The following is a 21320-nucleotide window of genomic DNA, read 5'->3' as shown; positions in this document are numbered from 1 at the left end:
CGAAATGTCAATATTTTTTACAAAATGGTAATGTAAAATTGACGTCTGTATACTGGCATTTCCCTGGTATTCAATTAATGGCGACGTGCTAGAAACAAGTGTAAGGTGGAGCGCGCTGGTCTGCCCGATTAATGTAATTGATGATTTAAGCGTTTAATTCAAGATGAGGCTTCATCAGCATCACAATCAAGCAAGCTAATTAGTTCAGACAAGTGATGCGATGAATGTTTTTTTCTCCCTCTTCCACAAAATAGCTCATGCGTTTCCAGTTTATTCCCGCCGGCTGATAAAATTCATGCGAAAGACTCGCTATAATTCTTTCATCCTGATTTGACCCGAGCAAGCGGAATGATTCCAGGCAAGAATGAACAACTGTCCTAAACGTACAGCTTGGAGATATTCTGCTGTCATGCATTATGATGCTTCACGTTGATCACACAAAATGTTTAAAAGACAATCAGCGAAATGGGGGATTTTCTTTTTTTCAATGAGGAACTTTATTTTGTGAATAATCATTAAATTCAGCTTCATCATGAAAAAGAAAGGTTACCCATGTTATTGTGTCTCATACATGTCACGTAAGCAATACACCACATAAAAGCAGATAACAGTAGAATATCAGAAAGTTGTAAATTTCGGGCAGCAGCATATCAGGGCTCGGCATTGAGACTCAAATAGGAATTCTTGCAGTCATCTCAATTTAAGTCTGGATTAACAGACTAAATTTAGCTTCTGGTGACGTTCAAATGTTTATGTTTTTGCAGCTTACGTTCGTCAGTGCTGTGCTACACGAGATCCTGAGAATAAACCGAGCAACAAAATGCAGCACGGATTCGAGCCGGAGGTGAATGCGGGCACTGGAAGTCTCTATAGTGCGCGTTGCGCGGAAAGTAAAATTCGGACGCGGTACACGGGTCATTGGCGAAGACGAAGCAGCCATCACTGAAGCGCCCCACTGGATCCGCTTAACGTTGGAGAGTAACTTCAATGTTCTTTGTTCCAGAAGACAGAGGCCAATATGTAAAGTCTGGCGAGACCATGATGAGATAACTTACTTCAAGTTTCAAATCACCACACACACACACACACACACACACACACACACACACACACACACACACACACACACACACACCAGCACTTGAGTTCTTGCTTGGACATTTTTTTTTTTTTTAGCAGAAAGTGTGAACAGAATAAATGAATAAATTTCTTTCCAGTCGTTCTATTTTTGCATTGTATCGAAGAGTATCAAATTACTGTCAAGGGAGGGTGATTTGCTTTCACGGAATCTCTCTCTCTCTCTCTCTCTCTCTCTCTCTCTCTCTCTCTCTCTCTCTCTCTCTCTCTCTCTCTCTCTCTCTCTCGTCCTCCCTCCCTCCTTTCTCCATTTAGCAAACTCATCTGGGTCCACTTCTCGCTTTACGTCTCGAGGGTGTAATTCAGTCCATTATCCTTCCTAACGTTCTGTTTCTCCATCAAACATAAAGGAAAAAATAATGGAGCTCCGTTAACGAAAAACAACTAAGCCACATGAAAATAATCGATACAGAGACTCTGTTTTAAGGAAATGTTACTCGCATATAAAAATAAAGATAAAAAAGAATTTCAGTTTTCATAAAAGCTCTATAATGTTCGCTTGTTTCCCCCACCCCCTCCAAAAAAAAAAAAAAAATCGCAGCATCCTGGTGTCAAATAATTCTGACGAACATTGCTAATTAAAGCTGAATAATTAGCGCTTTGTGATATGATGACATTAAGCTATCGAGTAATCAGCATCCCAGCGCCAGGCCTGATGGTGGGAGTAACGTGTGTGTGGCTGTGCTGGCGTGTGTACATCTATCTGTCTACTCTGCCAACTCTTATCTGTCTACCTGTCCACCACCACCAATACCATCATCATCATCATCATCATTATCTCATCTAACTATTGATGTTTAACTATTCATATATATCTATCTGTCTACCTCTGTATCTATTTATCTATCTGACTGTCTCTATCCTCCTATCTAAAAATAAGTTTACAATTCTTTTCTTTTATTCATGTGCACATTCTTTTTTAATTTTCATAACATATGCATGTATCCTCAGGCATGTATTTGGGTGTACACACACACACACACACACACACACACACACACACACACACACACACACACACACACACACATTTCATGTTTGATAATTCATTTACATTATTAATATACATACACTGTTTGATATTCTAGTACCGCCCATCATAATCTCATCCCACCCACTAAGCACACACACACACACACACACACACACACACACACACACTAAGGTAGGCAGGACTGCTCAAATTACAATCTTAACAGTCATTAATGAAGGTCTGTATCTATCCTCTGCTGGAGGACAGAAGATTCAAATGATCGGGGATGCAAACCCGTACCTCTGGCTTATGAGTGGTGCAGTCACGGTCAAAAGTCTATTAACGTGCCAGGAAGTTTTCTCTATCATCAGAAATTTTCTTCATAACTGAGTACTGTGATGTGCTGAAAATGTCCTTACAAAATATAACACTTGATAGACTCTAAGGAAATCAGAGAACGCAAGATTGACAGCTAACACAAAACGCAGAAGAGGTGAATGAGGCAGGTTACTATTCGACTTAATGACTGTACGTGCTCATCTCTACCGCCAGGCCACCGGAACTCTCTATTTTCTATCTATATCTCATTCGTCAGTTATTTCCCTTATATTTACTGTAGATATTTCACTCAAGTAAGCAAAACAAGCTAAACCACTTTGCACATTAAATTTTACATTCATGGGAAATCAGTCACGTCTCCATAGCGTTTACTTTTAAAAGGGAGTAAATGATAGCCGTTATTAATAAATTTCATCATTAATATCTACACACACCAGTCATATGGACCGCCACTTTTCGCTGAATGCTCAAATAATAGTTTTTCACGAGAGCAGGAAAACACATTAATTTCTAATCTCTTAAAACTTGCTGCAAACTTTGGTCTATTAACTTGAAATGAAGGAGCCTTAAGTTAAAGGCACTCACAGCCCCCAGAGCGCTGAAACTATAGCAATATAAAGCGATCAAACATAAATATACCTTCTAGTTTTTTGTTGTTAAAAAACGGCGTTGGGAAATTATGTAAACAGGTGTTGGGGAATGCTGGCAAACCACAGCAACCATCTATAATTTCTGTTTGCGTTGGTAACAAGTTGCAGAAAGAGGAAAGAGCAAACCCGAGCGATCATCAGCGGGTATTCGCCAGTCATTTGTAAATTCTCCAATAAGAGTGAGTATATGACAGCGTTGGAAAATGTGTGGCGTTTCAAAACAACGGATTGTTTTTTTTCCCAACTTCATGGGTTCCATCAGGATTTTTCCACTCCCTCATGACAAAAACATCCTTATAACTAATGCAATGGTAATGGTACAGCCTATACAGTAAGAGATTGTCGATGATTAAATGTTGGGAGGTATACCATAAAACTCAACTGCATGAAAGGAGAGAGAGAGAGAGAGAGAGAGAGAGAGAGAGAGAGAGAGAGAGAGAGAGAGAGAGAGAGAGAGAGAGAGAGAGAGAGAGAGAGAGAGAGAGAGAGAGAGAAACGTTCTTAAATATTCAATACACATCAGTGCACAGGTGTGAAGCTCGGCGAGGAATCAGGCGTGAGACACCTGTTCCAACACTTGTGGGAGGAGAATCGGTTAAGTAAGGTATTACCGTCTTTAAAGAGTCCAGCAGGCGTGACTGCTATTCATCCAATGGCGAATGAAGTGCTATTTAGTGACTCAATGAGCATTTAGGTCGCAAGGCATGAATATGCGTCTGACAGCCTTTACATACATACAAGGACAGTCGGCCACACACACACACACACACACACACACAAACGCGCGTGCGCGCCGTGTAGTGTAGTGTTTAGCAAGCTCTGCTCATAATTAAGAAGGTCTAGGTGCTAGGTTGAGTCACGGGGGTGTCGAGGCTGCTGATCGAGCCTCCTAATTAATGTGTTGCCCCTGTTGAAGTAACAGCAAAAAGGTACGAGATGTAAGCAGAGAGGTTGTAGTCTCGCTGTCCGGGTGTGTGGTGTGAGAGTGGTCTCCGTCCTATCCAGAGATCAGTCAATATGAGGTCTGAGCTCTTTTCGTATGGCAACGGCTGTGTCGCAGTACTACCAAGTGACCGTGGACAGTGCCTCCTTTCCCAAAGCATAAGCATACAAACTAGAAAAATGTTAATGATGTTACCTAAACTTACTTACGAAACAGTTAAAACAAACATGCTCCTCAATGTACAGTTACCCGAAGAAGTAATTTATTGTAGAGAATGTTTTGGACGAAAAATCAGTACCAGACAATGATCTCCTTCGACCGCATTCCGAGTTCTTCTTGATCTTGGTCTCTTAATTCTCACTCACATTATATATGCGTATTTATTTTCTTTCTGGGTGAAATATTGTATAACTAACATTCATCGGATTCTGAGTAAATGTGAGAAAATGACATCGTGATTTGGCAATGGAATTCAAATGTAGCCATATTTTGAAAAAAATAAATCTCAACATATTATAACTGGTACTATTTGCCCAGCATTCTAGCAATCCAGTATGCTATTCATCACGCAGGCACTTGTACTCTTCTTGTGCACGTATATCCAGTCCTGACCGTTGTGCTTGAATAATCTGAACTCTCCCATGAGCTACGCTTTCAACATCCATCCTCCCTCCCGTATCACACAATAAAACAAAATTTATATCCACTACCATATATTTCTTTTCCGTCAAAGCGAACACTATCGTTCCTCCCTGCACACACCTGCCACGAGCCATTGATAACTTTGAAGATACATGACACAAGGAGCAGAGATACCTGTCCACACCAATCAACACTTCGTCCCTTTCCAATGTGCCTTCATTCCAATGCAACTTCAAAACTATTCACGCTGTCACCTTTGGTAGCTCCAATCCGTGATGCTCGAAACAAATGGTGGGGTTGCACAAATTCCTCTCTCTGCAGTATGAACTTGAAACCAGCCGTTCAGGATTCCATCTGCTTTTCACTATATTTCCACAAAAAAAGGTCAGAGCATTCGCTGCCAATCAGAATTTGGCACACACGTGAATACTCTCTTGCACCCTACCAGTCTTTGTCTGTTCACCTCTGCCTAGTACTGCTGTTGCTGCTGCTGCTACTACTACTGCTACTACTACTGCTACTGCTACTACTACTACTACTACTACTACTACTACTACTACTACTAACATCTTTTAATGAGATTGACTAAAACGCTTTACATTTCTACATTCATTTGTTTAATTACGTATATGTCGTGATACTGACACACCTGTTCCATTGCACCTCGTGACTAGTTGACAAGATAATAACTACATATGTTACAGGCATTAAGCATTCTCTCAGAACTATCTCTGGCATTTAGTTAACACTTCCTATTGCTGCTTATTATTGTCATTCCTCATTATTTCTTATTATTCTTACATATTTCGTCATCCGTCCTCGTTGCTCACATAAAAGCACTTTTAATAAATGGCGTGCTTTTGAAATTTTCCTCACCTGACTATCTACGTCAATAACTGTTTGTACATTATATCACGTAAATATTAACTTCATTATGGCTCGGTTCACAATATTCTCTCTCTCTCTCTCTCTCTCTGTGTGTGTGTGTGTGGGTGTGGGTGTGTGTGTGTGTGTGTGTGTGTGTGTGTGTGTGTGTGTGTGTGAACAGGGAACAATTCACACTGGATTATTGTTGCGCGATAACTGTGCTCCATTTTGGAAAACTAAAATGGATTGTAAAATGGGAAGAGTGAAGAGAAGAATACGTGGGAAATGCGGACAATGTATCGACGAAAAAGGGGGAAAAAAAAAGAAAAGAAAAATGTTGAGTATTAATGGGATAAGGAGAAAAAAAACAACAACAACAACATAAGTACGGAAAAAAATGTTAAAAGCAATAAAAGTAGTAGTAGTAGTAGTAGTAGTAGTAGTAGTAGTAGTAGTAGTAGTAGTAGTAGCAGTAAGCTGGCGGCGCATCTATTATAAACGGTTCTCTTTACGTAACTCGCCTAGCTGTTTCCCTGTAAGCTTCTCTATTTTTAGGTTGGGGATTCTGGCGCTCGCGTTTACCAAGTATAAAGGAGGCAGCGCTGAGCAACCACAGGCCCGGTGAGGCGATCCTACCTGTGTGCTCATTAGGTCTCGGTGTTAAGTGGTCTAAGTGTTCCGTTCCTTTCACACATTAGAGGAACAAATGGAATACAAAACAGGAATACATCGTTGTCTATCTCTTTATCTATCTACACATACGTTCATCTAGTAACATGTTTGGTTTACCTATTTCTCTGTCTATCTATCTATCTATTTATCTATCTATTAATATATCCATCTGTTTAATTATTTTCTTGTATTTTCTACCTCTGTCTATTTTTTCTATCATTACAAATCAAGATAATGTGACAGTTCCATATATTTTTTTTTTTTTTTTGTATATTCATGGACATAACAGTGGACAGTGAAATGCTCTCTTATTAAATTTTTCTGACAGTGGAGCTGGAAATATGTTGTTTTAGATAGAAAACATTACCTTCGCAGAGAGCGTTACGTTAACATTATAGATATAGATAGATATATAGATAGATAGCTAGATGGATTTATTACGTGTGTGTGTGTGTGTGTGTGTGTGTGTGTGTGTGTGTGTGTGTGTGTGTGTGTGTGTGTGTGTGTGTGTGTGTTCTGAGCAAGGCAGTAATGTCAATATTTATAGTAATGATGGAAGGTTCACACGCGATTACTGATTGATTAAATTTACAGGTCTATTTTTGGATCAGATTTGCAGTGAGATATGTTGAATTTTGCGTGTCAAACATTTATTCTGCGTAAATCAATTAAAGAAAATAAAGTAGAAAACCGTTAAGTGGATGTATTTTGAAATTCTTCTCATATACTGGTAGATATTTCTTCTTCAAAACCAGCGTAGCATATATAATAAGTCTGGTTCTCATGGTATTTCTCCTAATGACGATGTGCAAGCCTTATTAAACTATCTGCAGTAAACACCACTGAAAACCCAACAATTACAACCTATTAAAATGAGGCGAGCAAAGACATTTAAGTTTGAAAAGTGGGATCCATGGAAATATATAACCCTTCATTTGTAAATTGATAAAACTCCTTGTCTTATATCTAAAATAAGAAGAAAATAACAAACAAGTAAAGAGGAACAAAGAGGAAAATTTATACCTACATAAGAACAAATAAAAAAAAGTACATGAGAAGGCAATTAATATAAATGTGAATAAAACTTTAAGGATTATGGCGAACCAGGAAGGTGACAAAAATATAAAACAATTACAACACAAAGGTAAAAACAAAGATTCCATATTCACATTTCCGGGAATTATTGGGCAGTTAGGGGACACTACGCCACGACTGACTGGACACGCCACGCCGCGGCGCGCACCACCGCCACCCAGGCCAATTATTCGTTCTAGTAAAATATTGGGTCATTAGAGTATTAACAAACAATTTTATTTAAAACATACAAGGTTATTTACTGTTTCCTTGAATATGTAAAAACAAGATTAGCTTGAAACTCGATACGATTCTATACTATCTGCTTTTAATGTCATTGTTTTCTTAATATGAACTTTATTTGCTGCAAGCGTTTAGGGGCAGTCTATAATCTTCTAATATTCATCTATTTATTTATTTATTTATTCATTCATTCATTCATTCATTTTTTGCTACGGAGCCCTTAAGAGATAACTACCTATGTTATTATATTTATATTATACTAATAATTATGTTATTACTTTAATCAACATATTTATATAAATAACTAAGTTTTATATATAATCATATAACTATTCTAACTACACAATTATTCTGCTACATTTGAAGAGCATTCTTAAACAAGGATTTGCTTTAATTTATTTTAACTTACACAGTGTGCGTGAACATTGCTCTCTGTTTCACACATAGATCATGAAAAGAGTAAACTTAAATGCAGGACCGCAAGTAAAAATCAAACAAATTAAAATCAAGTGCTGACCTTTAGATTAACTCTCTCTCTCTCTCTCTCTCTCTCTCTCTCTCTCTCTCTCTCTCTCTCTCTCTCTCTCCATTACCAGCAGGTATCGCCGCCTACCCGTGCGGAAATATCTGAAACCACACTAAAAGCAACTAAAAGCAACTAAAAGCAACCACTCACATCATCCAACTCCTCGGCCGCATTACTGCCTCCTGTCAGCCCACCAGCCTTTACTTAGGCAGTCTGTCTCCTCCCCTTCACACTGCCGCACCCCAGACACTCCACCTTCCTGTCGTATCACATCTTTCCTCGTGCAGCGCGGGAGTCTCTATCATGAGTGTTCCTCCAACACTTGTCATGGTTCTCTGAGTTGGTATTTGCTAATTCGTAATATAAACACAGGTGAATTTAATAGCGTAACCTATATGAGAGAGTTTCCTCCTCATATCGGTGACAGGTAAAAAATAAACAGTAATTAACCAACAAGTAAACACCACCAAATTAATCAGTGGCAAAGAGAGTGACGTCCTGCAACGAACTGTGGACTTGTTTTCCAGCAGCACATTAATTAACATTCCAGGACAACTTTTTAAAAACTGAAGTGCGAAACAGTTAAAAGAGGAGATAAAACTTCATGACGCCTAAAAAAAAAAACAGAAAAAAAAAAAACGCAAAACATTGGGATTGGGTTACATGTAATAACTATTTCAATAACAGAACATAAAGCCATTTAGCAAATTATAATACCAATAAACACATCCAATTAACACGACAAAAATATCCGTCACGGTGATAGCCATTATCAAACCTATTTCACCCTCGCCCTCCTCATCACCACCACCATCAAACACAAACAAAACACACACACACATAAAAAAAAAAAAGGTATAATCTCCCCTGAAAGTCTTCTCTGCAATACTCCCACGTGAACGCCCACATATGGAATGTATGAGATGCCTTCCATGGACTGAGCAATGAGAGAGAGAGAGAGAGAGAGAGAGAGAGAGAGAGAGAGAGAGAGAGAGAGAGAGAGAGAGAGAGAGAGAGAGAGAGAGAGAGAGAGAGAGAGAGAGAGAGAGAGGAATACAATACAGAAAGGCAAATTAAGTTGTATAAATCATGCGTGGAAAAAGAGACAATAACAAAACATACATACATACATACATACATACATACATACATACATACATACATACAGACAGACAGACAGACAGACAGGTGGACTGAAAGAAATGCATGATGAATATATAAAAAGAAACTTAAAAAAAAAAAGGCAGAGGTGCAAAAGGCACAAGGGTGAGACGAGCAAACAAAGAGGCAGTGTGATGGACAGAAACAACACACACACACACACACACACACACGCACACACACACATAATACATACATACATACACGTGGCCAAGATTCCCATCGACACCAAAGAATTCGAATCAAGGTTCCAATATATCTCTCGAGAGGTGGAAATATCGGGACCGCAAGGTGGGTGAGGGACCGTGAATTTCAAGCAGCAAGGTTAAACATTCTGGACGAGACTTGCACCCAACGCGAAGCATGTCTAGTAGCTTACTGTGAAGGAGGAGGAGGGGGAGGAGGAGGAGGATGAAAGGGTGAAGAAAATGAAGTGAAAAACGAAGAATAAGAAGACGACAATGCTTTCTCTTTTGTGACGGGCTGTGTGAGGCGTGTGCATAGATTCACAACGCGAGGACAAGTAGCGTGACTCGGCAGGCATGCACTGTGTAAATAGCTAGTCATTCACCGCAATGCCTTTGATACAACATCGCCCTGTTAGGTCATGGAAGTGATATTACAAGGCATTGAATGTTGAAGGTGATCTTAAGCGGACTGGTCATCTGTGAGAGCTGGCCGACACGCAACCTATGCCTAGTTTGTAGCCATCACGCCAGCGCTATTATCCACTCCGGCGCAACATCCGACACGCAATCCAAGACACAACTATTACTATTGATTACCTTTCAAAGCACTCCCGCAATGCTATTCCCGCAAGACAAACAGGTGAATGATACTTTCTTCAAACAGTATAAAGACGTGTTGGACATGCCATTAGTCCGTGAGTGAAGGAGCTTAAGTGAACGAACCACAACACACAAATCCGTATTCTGAAATGCTTCGGGCTCTCGTAAGGGTTGTTTCTGTAAGGCTATATAGATGATTAGTCATTCGTGTTTGTTTTCTTTCCCAGTGATGTTAGAGTCTTGTTGAACCGTCATTAAAATCACCCCTAAAAAAAATAAATAAATGATAATAAAAAAATAAAACCCTTGAAAACACTAATAACTTTCAATACAGCCTGATAAATGTACTCAGAATAAAGCGCCGAGAAATGTTTAATAATGCGTACTCACATACTCACTCACTCAGGTGCGACACTCGATGAAATCACTGAAGCACTACAACTCCCTACAGCGAAGCACACAACACACGAGTTACCTATCGAGGCTTCGAATACCGTGAGGAAGTGTGATTCGTTGTCAGTAACAGGATAAACACTGAAGGAAAATGAAAGAAGCAAAGAAAACGAAGGTTTGCCGTATCAGGACACCGGCGAAAGTAAATTGTCACGGAAGCTTTGGAATAAAAGTTAATGATGAAACGACTTAGCGAAGTAAAATGTCTCGGCAAGGCTGAAGGAACTATTCTTTTTCCCACCTTTGCTTTAGTTGATTTCATACGTCACTGAGCAGAAAAACTCCTGGTGTGGGGATAATGACAGAGAAAAGGTGACTTATTGTGGCACACATTTTCATTTTTTTCCTGTCGCTTTACTGGCTCTCTCTCTCTCTCTCTCTCTCTCTCTCTCTCTCTCTCTCTCTTAGTGATGTGGACCGTATATTTGAGAGTTCTTGAAATATATACGTAAAGTGAGTAAAAGTGCATACCAGAATAAGTGAGTCAGTAAAAGTGAGTGAATGAGCGAGTGGGTGAGTCAGAGCGCAAGGAAAACTGCATGGAAAAAGTTTTAATTATACACGCAGTATCTGCATTTCGAGAAAAATACTTTAATCATTATTTCGACAAAACGCACTGTCCTTCACGCTTTTGCCTGTCTGTCTGTCTATCTGCATCTGTCGTGCGTGCGTGTGTGTGTGTGTGTGTGTGTGTGTGTGTGTGTGTGTGTGTGTGTGTGTGTGTGTGTGTGTGTGTGTGTTTACCTGAGTGCATTTCCGTGTCTGGTCATGGAAAAATATAACCTTATCTATATTTCTTTTACTTTATCCTTCCTTTTAGCCTCACGGATCAAGTTTTCATCACAATAAATAACACCAAAACAAGAGGAAACAATCCACCACACCCTGGACTTCTGCACGTCGTCACCGCCACATAATCAATCCACGGCGCCAGAAAGCTCCTGGTGGGAAATCCCTGATGAGCATATTATTCCTGGCTCCTTCACGTCATAAGATTCCTCATGTCAACACTGCTGCGTGGCCTTCCTTTTTTCCCTCGGCCTTGGCGCTCTGAGAATCATGGCAATACAGGAGGGTTTAAGCTTACGTGTGTTTTGGAGATTTGTGAAATACGGACTCCTTTCGCTTTACTAGTCAGTCCCTGGTAACAGACATATGGTGAAGGAAGAAGTGGTGGGCTTGCTAGGTAAAATTCCTTTATGTATATTGAACAAGTAAATAAGCAAACAGACAAAAAAAAAAAAAAAATAAAAAGATAAATAAAATGAAAACAAAAAACAGAACATAAGAAAAAAAAAATTGTACTCTTTTCCATATCGCTACCTATAAACAGGTGCTTTTGTGTCGGGGTGTAGCGTTGTTATTACGGCAAATAACATAAACACTGTGGGAATTGATGATAAACAAGACCGATTGTAGATTTTTTCCTACGTTATTTACATTTCCTTCTCTCATTCTTTTTCTTTTACCTCATTCGGTGTGGAGGGAACAGGGAAGTAAAGGAGAGGCGAGGCAATGATTACCACATTATTTATTGCAAGAGGGGACTGTACACCAGGGATTGCACACACACACACACACACACACACACACACACACGGCTGAAGTCTCCTAGATACTGCATATTTGTAAAGTCGGGTCGTTAAGTCAGTATTCTACACTGTTTGGGCGATAAATGACCTACTAATTGGCGGGATGTGAGCGAGTAAACAACAAACAATAAACCCAGCCTGTGTGTGGGCGACGGACAATACGAGTCTGTATTATTATGCAAACAAGGTCAGAATATATGTACTCGGAAGCTTGTGAAGCGAGGAGGATTAGCCGGAATGTTAGTACTGTCAATGTTGAAAGCGGCGTCACAAATCTCAATACATGAAGCACGTTAAAAGTAAATACTGAGAGTGTAAGGTGTGCGTGTGGCGCCTCGTTTCTGTTACCAACCTTCACGGGAAAAGTCGATTTGGTTTACAAAAATAGAGAGTAGGTATGAAATATATATTGATAATCGTATTTATCAACATTTTCTCCGAATCAAACTGTTATTTTTTTCTTTCATGGAATATTACCTTGCCTTTCAAAGAAACCTGAGAAGATTATACAGAAATATTTTTCTCTCTGCGTTTGATGTGACGCGTTCACCTACGTGGGTTAGTCATATTATTACATTTACACGGCAGAGGCGAGCCAAGGTCTGTTTATGCATGGGGGGAATACATCCTGGTAATGGCACTGTGGAAAAGAGAAACACACACACACACACACACACACACACACACACACACACACACACACACACAAGAAAAATCTAAAATCGAAGGCCAATTCATAATTTATAGAAGATACAGAGGCGAAGCGAGGTTTATGTATGTGAAAGCAGAACCTGGTAGTGCCAATCCATAAGAGAGAGAGAGGAAAAAAAAAAAAAAACTAACAAGGTCAGATCGAAGTTGATAAAAGACACAGTGAACTAAAACACAAAAACGGACGATTGGTTTTTATTTATAGTTGGCGTGACCATGAATGCCAGAGGGAAGAGTCATAGAAAAAAAACTTACTGAAATGGATCCACATAAAAAAAAGAACATAGCCTTGAAAAATAACGCCAAACTTTGCTATTGTTTCAGTTGTTATATAGAAGCCTACACCTGCGATGAAGAAAGGTAAGGTGAGGCGAGGCAGCAAAGGCTAGGATAAGGCAATGGGAAGGTAACTTTAGGAGCTGAAAAGGAAATATAGGAGAAAGGAGAAAAAAGGAAAGGGAATGGGGAGGTGAAGTAGCAAACACTAGATAAGACAGAAGGAAGGTAACTATGAACTGAAAAGGAAATATAGGAGAAAGGAGAAAAGAAAAGGAATGGGAGGTGAGGTAAGTTAAGGTAAAATTATGATGAATTAAGGTAAACTGGAGTAAAGTAAAGCAAGAAAACTTAGACAACAGAATATAAAACAGTACAACTCAAGTTATTTTTACGTGATTTTATATGAACTACACACTCATATGCTTAACAAAGAAAATGTGGGATAAAGAAAACCAAGAATAGTTACTTGACGTGTGTGTGTGTGTGTGTGTGTGTGTGTGTGTGTGTGTGTGTGTGTGTGTGTGTGTGTGTGTGTGTGTGTGTGTGTAGGGAAGAGAATGGTCGTACTGTGTCGTAGAGAGAGAGAGAGAGAGAGAGAGAGAGAGAGAGAGAGAGAGAGAGAGAGAGAGAGAGAGAGAGAGAGAGAGAGAGAGAGAGAGAGAGAGAGTGTCTGTGGGTATATGCATGATTCCATTAGACATGTAAGGCTGGGATAGCGTGTTACATTTGTAAAAAAAAAAAAAAGTCAAAGGAGGAGACAAAATGATCCTTCGTTGGCGACTGCACTGTGTGTGTGTGTGTGTGTGTGTGTGTGTGTGTGTGTGTGTGTGTTGTGTGTGTGTGTGTGTGTGTGTCTGTGTGTGACTAAGAGACGAACAATGGCACCAAAGAGTTGGATTACAATTTCTTTTTGGATAAAGAGAGAAACAATAGATAAGTGGATGTGTGTGTGTGTGTGTGTGTGTGTGTGTGTGTGTGTGTGTGTGTGTGAGAGTGTGTGTGTGTGAGAGAGAGAGAGAGAGAGAGAGAGAGAGAGAGAGAGAGAGAGAGAGAGAGAGAGAGAGAGAGAGAGAGAGAGAGAGAATACGAAGGTAGCGAGGAATAACAGTTGCAGTGGCAAAATATTTTGTTTACAGCTGCAGTGCGAGTTATGGGAGGGACAAAGGAAAACGTGACGTGACGGACGACTGATATTGGAGGAAAAAACAAAAATATAATGGATGATTTAGCACTCTGGTGAGAAAGCTACGAACTAACGGTAACGCAGTACTTCGCCTAAACATATACTTTCTAGAACCAATCTGTGCCATTGCAGTTACGAAACATTAATTATTAAAGACAAGGAGTGAAGGTTGAATCGTTAGTCAGGAGGATTATTTGTGCCCGAGGAGCTGAGAACAACAGTGTACAGAAGGCGCTCGTTTGCCAATGTGCAAATAGCGTCACAAGTGCGGGGTAAACAAGGGGATGTGAGAATGGCCGAACAGTGTGGAGGGATTGTCAATACCTGAAGGTTGTGAAAGGAAACACAAGAAACGAGGAGTATTGTTGCCTGCACGTTAACAAGGAAACTGTGGGAGTATTTCAAGCGCTAAGAAATACACTTATCTTGTAATTATGTAAAAGAAGAGGACTGGACCATCTGAGGAAACGGAATAAGAAAAAAAAATATTGTATCTATAAAGACACTAACGTTAGCTGTAAACTGTAAGCTTCCACTGTTAAAAAAAGAATGTTCGTACGTAAAAAAAAAAAAAAAAGATACAGAAAGGCTGTAAAAAAAAAAAAAAAATGTAAAAATAAACCAAACCCACAAGACAAACGGCCCTCTTCCCTCCTTGGGTAAAAAGTTCAGACAAATAGAATGAGTGAAACTTAACTGTAAGAAAAACAAAGACAGGGAGGAAAAAAAAAAAAAATAGGAAAAAATAAGAACAGCAGCATATTCTCACAACAAAACCAATTAAACTCGGCCACTGGAAAAAAAGACTCATCAAATTCTGCACCCTCAGGAAGTTCGGAAAACCATTATTCAACAGAGGGTGGCTAAATGGCCTGTAAATTACACTACGCTGACGCCTTCATCACGAAACTGTGGCGCTGGTGAAGACTTTGTGGCTCACCAGATTGAGGTCACGAGAATTAAGAGTACTGCAAGAGATGGATGTGGTAAGCGAGGCCCAGGTGGTCGTGGCGGATGTGAGGCTCGGGGAGGTGGAAACAAAGAGGTTAAAGGAGCAGAGAGAGAGAGAGAGAGAGAGAGAGAGAGAGAGAGAGAGAGAGAGAGAGAGAGAGAGAGAGAGAGAGAGAGAGAGAGAGAGAGAGAGAGAGAGACTAATGAAGTGTGAAGTGGGCAGAGCAAGAAAAAAATAAAATAAAAATAAAAAGAGAAACCGGCAGACACACAAAAAACAGAAATAAAAGATACATCACATATTTATGACTTGACTAGAGGATGTTTTGCGGCGGTTGGCTAGGTCCTCAGCGAGCGGAGAATGGTGAACTGGGATGCCGAGCTCAAATCGTGGCTGAAACTCGCTATTTTTGCAGCCATCATCGAGTGGCCGATGCCCCAGATGCTGCTATCAACTCTATCTTTAATCCGGGAGTGGGTCAGGGAATAGCAGGGCGCTACATGAGTCTGAAAAGGATATTTCAAAATTTCAAATCCTGTCTGTGCCTAAACGAAACCCTTGGAGCCGATCATCCTAACTTCCATGGACCAAAACCTAGAGAAGCATATAGGCCAAGAGGTAAAGGAAATTAAAAGAATTACGATACTGTGATTTAAAAGGAAAGAGAATACCGAGTCGTCAGAAATCATAGAGAAAAGTGACAAAATCTTTATTACACAAGAAGATATCTAAAAACAATGAAAGGGAAGCTCTCAATACCTCGATATCATAAAGTGAAAAGGAGGAGAAATAGAATGGCTGTAAAGACTGAGACGAAACAGCGAAGGATGAGTTAAGGAACAGAGAACTTAATTTTATTGGTGTGGTGATGATGATAAAACAGAAGGGAAAGAGAAGACGACACTTGACTATGTGAATTAATATCAACTGGTACCGAGTCTGACATGTGTTAATCAATACGGGGCGTGTGAAACGCAGAGAGGGAGAGGAAAGATAAATTGAGTCTAGAAGGTGAAAATGAAGAGTAAAGAGAAACTGTGGAATAAATAAACCATCAGTGTCTGCAATGTGTCTGGATGAAATGAAAATAAATTAAGATAAGCATACACGTGGCTACATTTCTAGAACCGTCATCTTTTTTTTTTTAATATATATATGTGCTCAGTATGACTCTTTCACGAGATGAATGCTGACACACACACACACTCTCTCTCTCTCTTACACACACACACACACACACACACACACACACACACACACACACACACACACACACACACTTTAATACTGGGATTTTGCTTTCACTAACAGGAGATTATCTGTACGATTTCAAATAAACATTGAAATCCGATACGAGTGTCTTATTTGTAAAACTGCAAAGGTAATCTTAATCTAAATGTGTGCAGGATTTTGAGGATTTTGAAGGTAAAAGCTTTCAATGTGTGTGTGTGTGTGTGTAAGGTGATAGTTTACATGTGCGTAACAATACAGGCTTCTCTTACGTTCGACTAGCAGCGGATGGTAATGTCTCTCTTTTATGTCACTTCAAATACTCAGCATGAAGGAATGTGACGGCGATGGAATGGAAAGTATGGACGGGGCAGGGGACGGAAGCAAAGTCACAAGATAATGCCTTCGCGATTTATGTGACATTCGGCCTGAGCCATAAACACATTCACTGCCATAAATCTTCGAGCAAAGTGACAGGTACAATGAACCGTTAACTTATGGAAGAGTCTCAAGCAAGCCGTAAACAACAGATAAAAGAATAGTATCTTCACCAGACACCAGCGCACTGACTTGCCGCAGGTTGCATTGAGCGGCCAATAAGTAAACACAGACGGGGCGGAGATTAAGATCCGGGTCTGCGAAATGGGTTGTGCAGCTCGGCGGATTGCAGTTTGTATATTCTGCCCACCATCAAGAGGCTGATAATGATGAGGAAGGAACAGCAGAATGTAGCTAACAAGGTCACTGCCTTGCCTGTGCCGCCGCCGAGGGTGGTGTGCGGCACACTCGTGAGTGTGCTGATCGTGGAGGGCGTGATGCTGATGGGAGCGTCCTCCACGCTGGGGGACGACAGTTCCTTGAAACCCTCTAGCTTAGTGGGCTGCCGGAGTGCTTTCTCCTTCATCATGATGTTTTTAGCTAAGTGCAGATAATCTAAATCTCTCCTATCACACTCAAGAATTATAGTATTTTTTTTATCGCTTACAAAGACATCCATTGGATATTCTATGGTACGTTTTGTCAGATGGGTGTAGGTCACTCATGGGGGAACAAAAAGTGGACCATAGACTTATCACAACTACATAAATCACTGGCAACACGCGACAATATTCGGTTCTAAAAGATTTATAAAATCTTTTCAGTCTATGATCTCTGTGTATTCTGTAAAAAAGGGAAATTTATGGATCTTGTCCACGTAAGCCATGCAAACATGAAATTGTTGCTTTAAGAAACTAATATAACGATGCCACGACAACCACAATCTTTTTATCATATAAAATAACTTTCTCGTATTATTCAGTGAAAAGAAAGAAAATGTATTTAAAAAATATACAAAGGAGACTGTGCCGCGTCTCACGTGTGTGTGTGTGTGTGTGTGTGTGTGTGTGTGTGTGTGTGTGTGTGTGTGTGTGTGTGTGTGTGTGTGTGGGTGTGTGTTAATAAAGCCTAATTTCCTATTTCATAATTTACTGCTTCAAACAAAACACAACAAGGCAAATGTTTACATACGGAAAATACACAGGTAATGTTCCTTTAAAATAAATACATAATTTACTAGTGAACACATATCTTGTAAGAGAGGATAAAATTTAATACAAACCCATCTTGGTAACCCCAAATTTTCATATGCAAACGAATCCGTCACTCGTCATTGATACTTTATTGCTTAAATACACGTTCTAACTCTTGATCCTTAACATAATTTATCGAACAATAACAAATGTCCGCTACTCAGTCACTGGTGCAACACCCCTAACCTCCCTTACGACTGCTCTGGGAAGGTTTCACGCAGAATACACACGTTAATTGATCAATGCTCTCTTTGCTCCACTGTCCCGACCAAAGCGACATTCATACTTATCAGAGTCCTCACACCACAGTCCCGTCTGGTCACCTAATGCCTCAAACTCATGCAAACATTCCCCTCGGACCCCACCAGTCAACACAAATTTCTTTACCAGGGTCACAGACATCGGCAGCACACACTTTCTACAAGAGTAAGGCAAATCTTCACACTAGTCAAAAATTCCTCTCTTCCCGTAGTTTCGTTTTCTCTTCCTCAAACGACAAACGAGCAAGGGATCCTATGTAATGCCAATCTCAGCTCCCTCCATTCGAACACACACACACACACACACGCACACACACACACTTAGCTGGTGAGTGTGGTCAGGTTTTGTCCAATCATCACACACTTCCAACATTCAACAACTCACTCCGAATTTCGCGTTCCTACGCCTTAATACTTCCCATTTTGGACTCCATTCATGTTGAGGAAGTTCACTAACTAGGCAGTCATATGAAAAGTAAATAGGATAAAATAGAATTATATTACAAATAATGATATGGCAACTCTTTGGTTTATCGGCCCAGCGGAGTCACCACAGGCACATCAGACTCTCACTACGCTCCATTAATGGATGCTCATATACACTTATTACCTACTCAACATACCTGGTGGGCCGACGGGAACAGGTATCAGGTATGACTCCGACTGTTCCATTTCACTTCGACCGCAAACAAGTGTTTTAGAAATGACACAATCGAGCACACGCGTGCACAACACAACATACGCATCAGCACTGGCTGGCTGGGTAAGTCACATCGCTTCAGTTCTTTGTCTCGAAACCGTTCCGTACTAGAATGATACGTTAAGAGGTTAAAGCAGAACGCAGGTTATATGTGAAGACATAGACGGCGAAAATGTAAGTAAGAAATGTTGCCAACAAAAAAATAAATAAATAAATAAAATAAATAAATAAATATAAATAAATAAAAATAAATAAAAATAAATAAATAAAAAAAAAATAAAAGTAAAACTGAGCTAAGATGAAATCTATTGATTTTTGAGTGTGTTGAATCAATAGCGATGAGTACTATTTTTTTTTTATGTTTTGTGGAATAATTTTCAGCTCATTCCAGGTTATGTATTGTATGTGCTCTTAGAACACCGCAGGATGTATCCTCATTTCTTCATTATGTCGGTATTAGTTGACATCTTTATGGTATTCATATATATTTCTTAAATGCCACACATCTCCAAATATTTGAAGGTTCTCGAATTTCCTCTGAGGAACGGGAAATTCGAGTGATGCTATTCTTTTTAACTATTATTTAAGACCTTTCAACTTTCACCATCTTGTCTTGCTGACAAGACAATTTGTATTCCTTTAACTTCTTGGGTAAACTTCTGAAAATACTTCAGAACGTGTTGTAAACAGTTTTATGTTACGTATGTATAACTCTTGCCTTAACTTTCGTTTCTCGATTCTGGTTAGGTTAATATTATTACGTTTGCACATAAATACTGGAGTAATCTTCGGACACATAGTGTAGGTATTTTAATTTTCATGTAATGAACTGGAAACTGTTTCTTGTTTTTATAAGTTAAAGAAGTTGCGTGTAAAATCTAAAGATAACAAGTTGCCATGTTTAGGGAACAGGATGATCCCTAGAATATAGTCTGTTGTATGCAGGTGATTCATAGATGAACATCCATTTTTGCTTGAGTGGGAAAACAGACGTTCGAGTACAAGAAATAAAATAATGTGAACTATAGACAATTTTATCGTATTTATTAAAACGAAAGTAGGGTAATAATGATTCCGTTATCACTGGTCTTGTTCAGCACCGTGATTCAGGAAACCCCTTCCTTTGCATCCATTGCCATCATGAATGGCCTAATCTGTCATGCATCTTTCAAAACGTCAGCGTTGTCTGGCATCTCGTCATCTAATGACATTCTAACAGGACCATGATGGATACGAAAACTTATTGTAAAAAAAAAAAAAAACGAAAATATAAAGAATATAAAACCCCAAAGCTGCAAAGAAAAGAGTTTGAAATTCTTTAGTTTTTTAATCAGTGTCTGACATTCAGCAAAATTGTCATTTGTGATTTTGAAAGACATCGGCTTTGTCGAAAATAATTCTTTTAATAACTGTTTGCCTTACCGGATATATCATATCATATATCATATCAACTCATGTTTCTTGGTTCTGACTAATTGACTGACTAACTGACTGACTGACTTGAGTGAATGACTGACTGACTGGTTAGTTGACTGGTTGAAGGCGCTGCAGCTGCGGTATCATATGGTATTGACTTTGTGACAGCTATTACTTCATTTGCCTGGCACATTGCACACAGGCACGGGAAGGCAATGCGATGAAACGTTATGGCCTCGATGATCCAACAATAACCGCCGCTTTTTACCACGTATCGCAAAACTGCGGGATATTTTTAATTAAGACGTTTTTTCAATCTAATGAAGCAATTACGATTAAAACAAAAATAAAACCCTTTAATCCTTAATTGTTGAACCGGACCTAATTTCTAGTCATTAAGTCTTATTTTTACAGTAATTATTAATAGGTATGAATTCGTAATAACCTTTATACAACCTCATTATGTTTTGTATACTCGTTATCATGTCATCTGTCTTTTTTTCTATAATGAGTATTCCTCACTGGCATTTTTTTTTTTCGTATTTTGCATTTATTAGTTTCCACCTATAATTTCATCTCTTTCGACTACACGTGGCATTGGGATTCCTAATGTGAGCCTGGAGTATTGTTTTTCTTCCAGCTCTACCTGCCGTGTTTGAAATAGTCATAATAAAGAGAGGTTAGCGCGAGGAAATAATACCGTCTCGCCCGCCACGGACTGCCAGGTGACATGTGGGGTTAAACGTCGCTCACTTCCCTTTAATTTTCGGCGAAGTCCAATAAATCCACCGAAACTTCCCATTGACTGGCGCAGTGAAGTGGTGATGCCACCGTATTGCCATGGGACGATTCAACCATCGGATGTGTCAGCCAGAAGGGGCACATGCAAAATACCTACCCGTCTGTCTATCTGTCTGCTTCTCTCTCTCTCTCTCCTCTCTCTCTCTCTCTCTCTCTC

At 39.6% G+C, this 21320-nt stretch overlaps 1 protein-coding gene across 4 annotated transcripts in view; it reads right to left on the bottom strand.

The window, feature by feature from the left end:
- LOC135098321 (neuromedin-U receptor 1-like) overlaps positions 1 to 21320 on the bottom strand; it is a 101163-nt gene that overhangs the window by 22890 nt on the left and 56953 nt on the right. Inside the window, exon 1 of one of the 4 annotated variants that reach the window (XM_064000637.1) lies at positions 18870 to 18993. The exons of the other annotated variants lie outside the window; for them this stretch is intronic. The gene's annotated coding sequence lies outside the window, so the exon portion shown is untranslated. Of the gene's footprint in view, positions 1 to 18869; positions 18994 to 21320 lie in introns of those variants that run through there. 4 annotated transcript variants of the gene reach the window in all.

The sequence above is a fragment of the Scylla paramamosain genome, chromosome 4 (genome assembly GCF_035594125.1).
Source record: "Scylla paramamosain isolate STU-SP2022 chromosome 4, ASM3559412v1, whole genome shotgun sequence".
Lineage (NCBI taxonomy): Eukaryota > Metazoa > Arthropoda > Malacostraca > Decapoda > Portunidae > Scylla > Scylla paramamosain.
The sequence above is the reverse complement of the archived record's forward strand: the minus strand, read 5'-3'. Positions and strand labels throughout refer to the sequence as shown.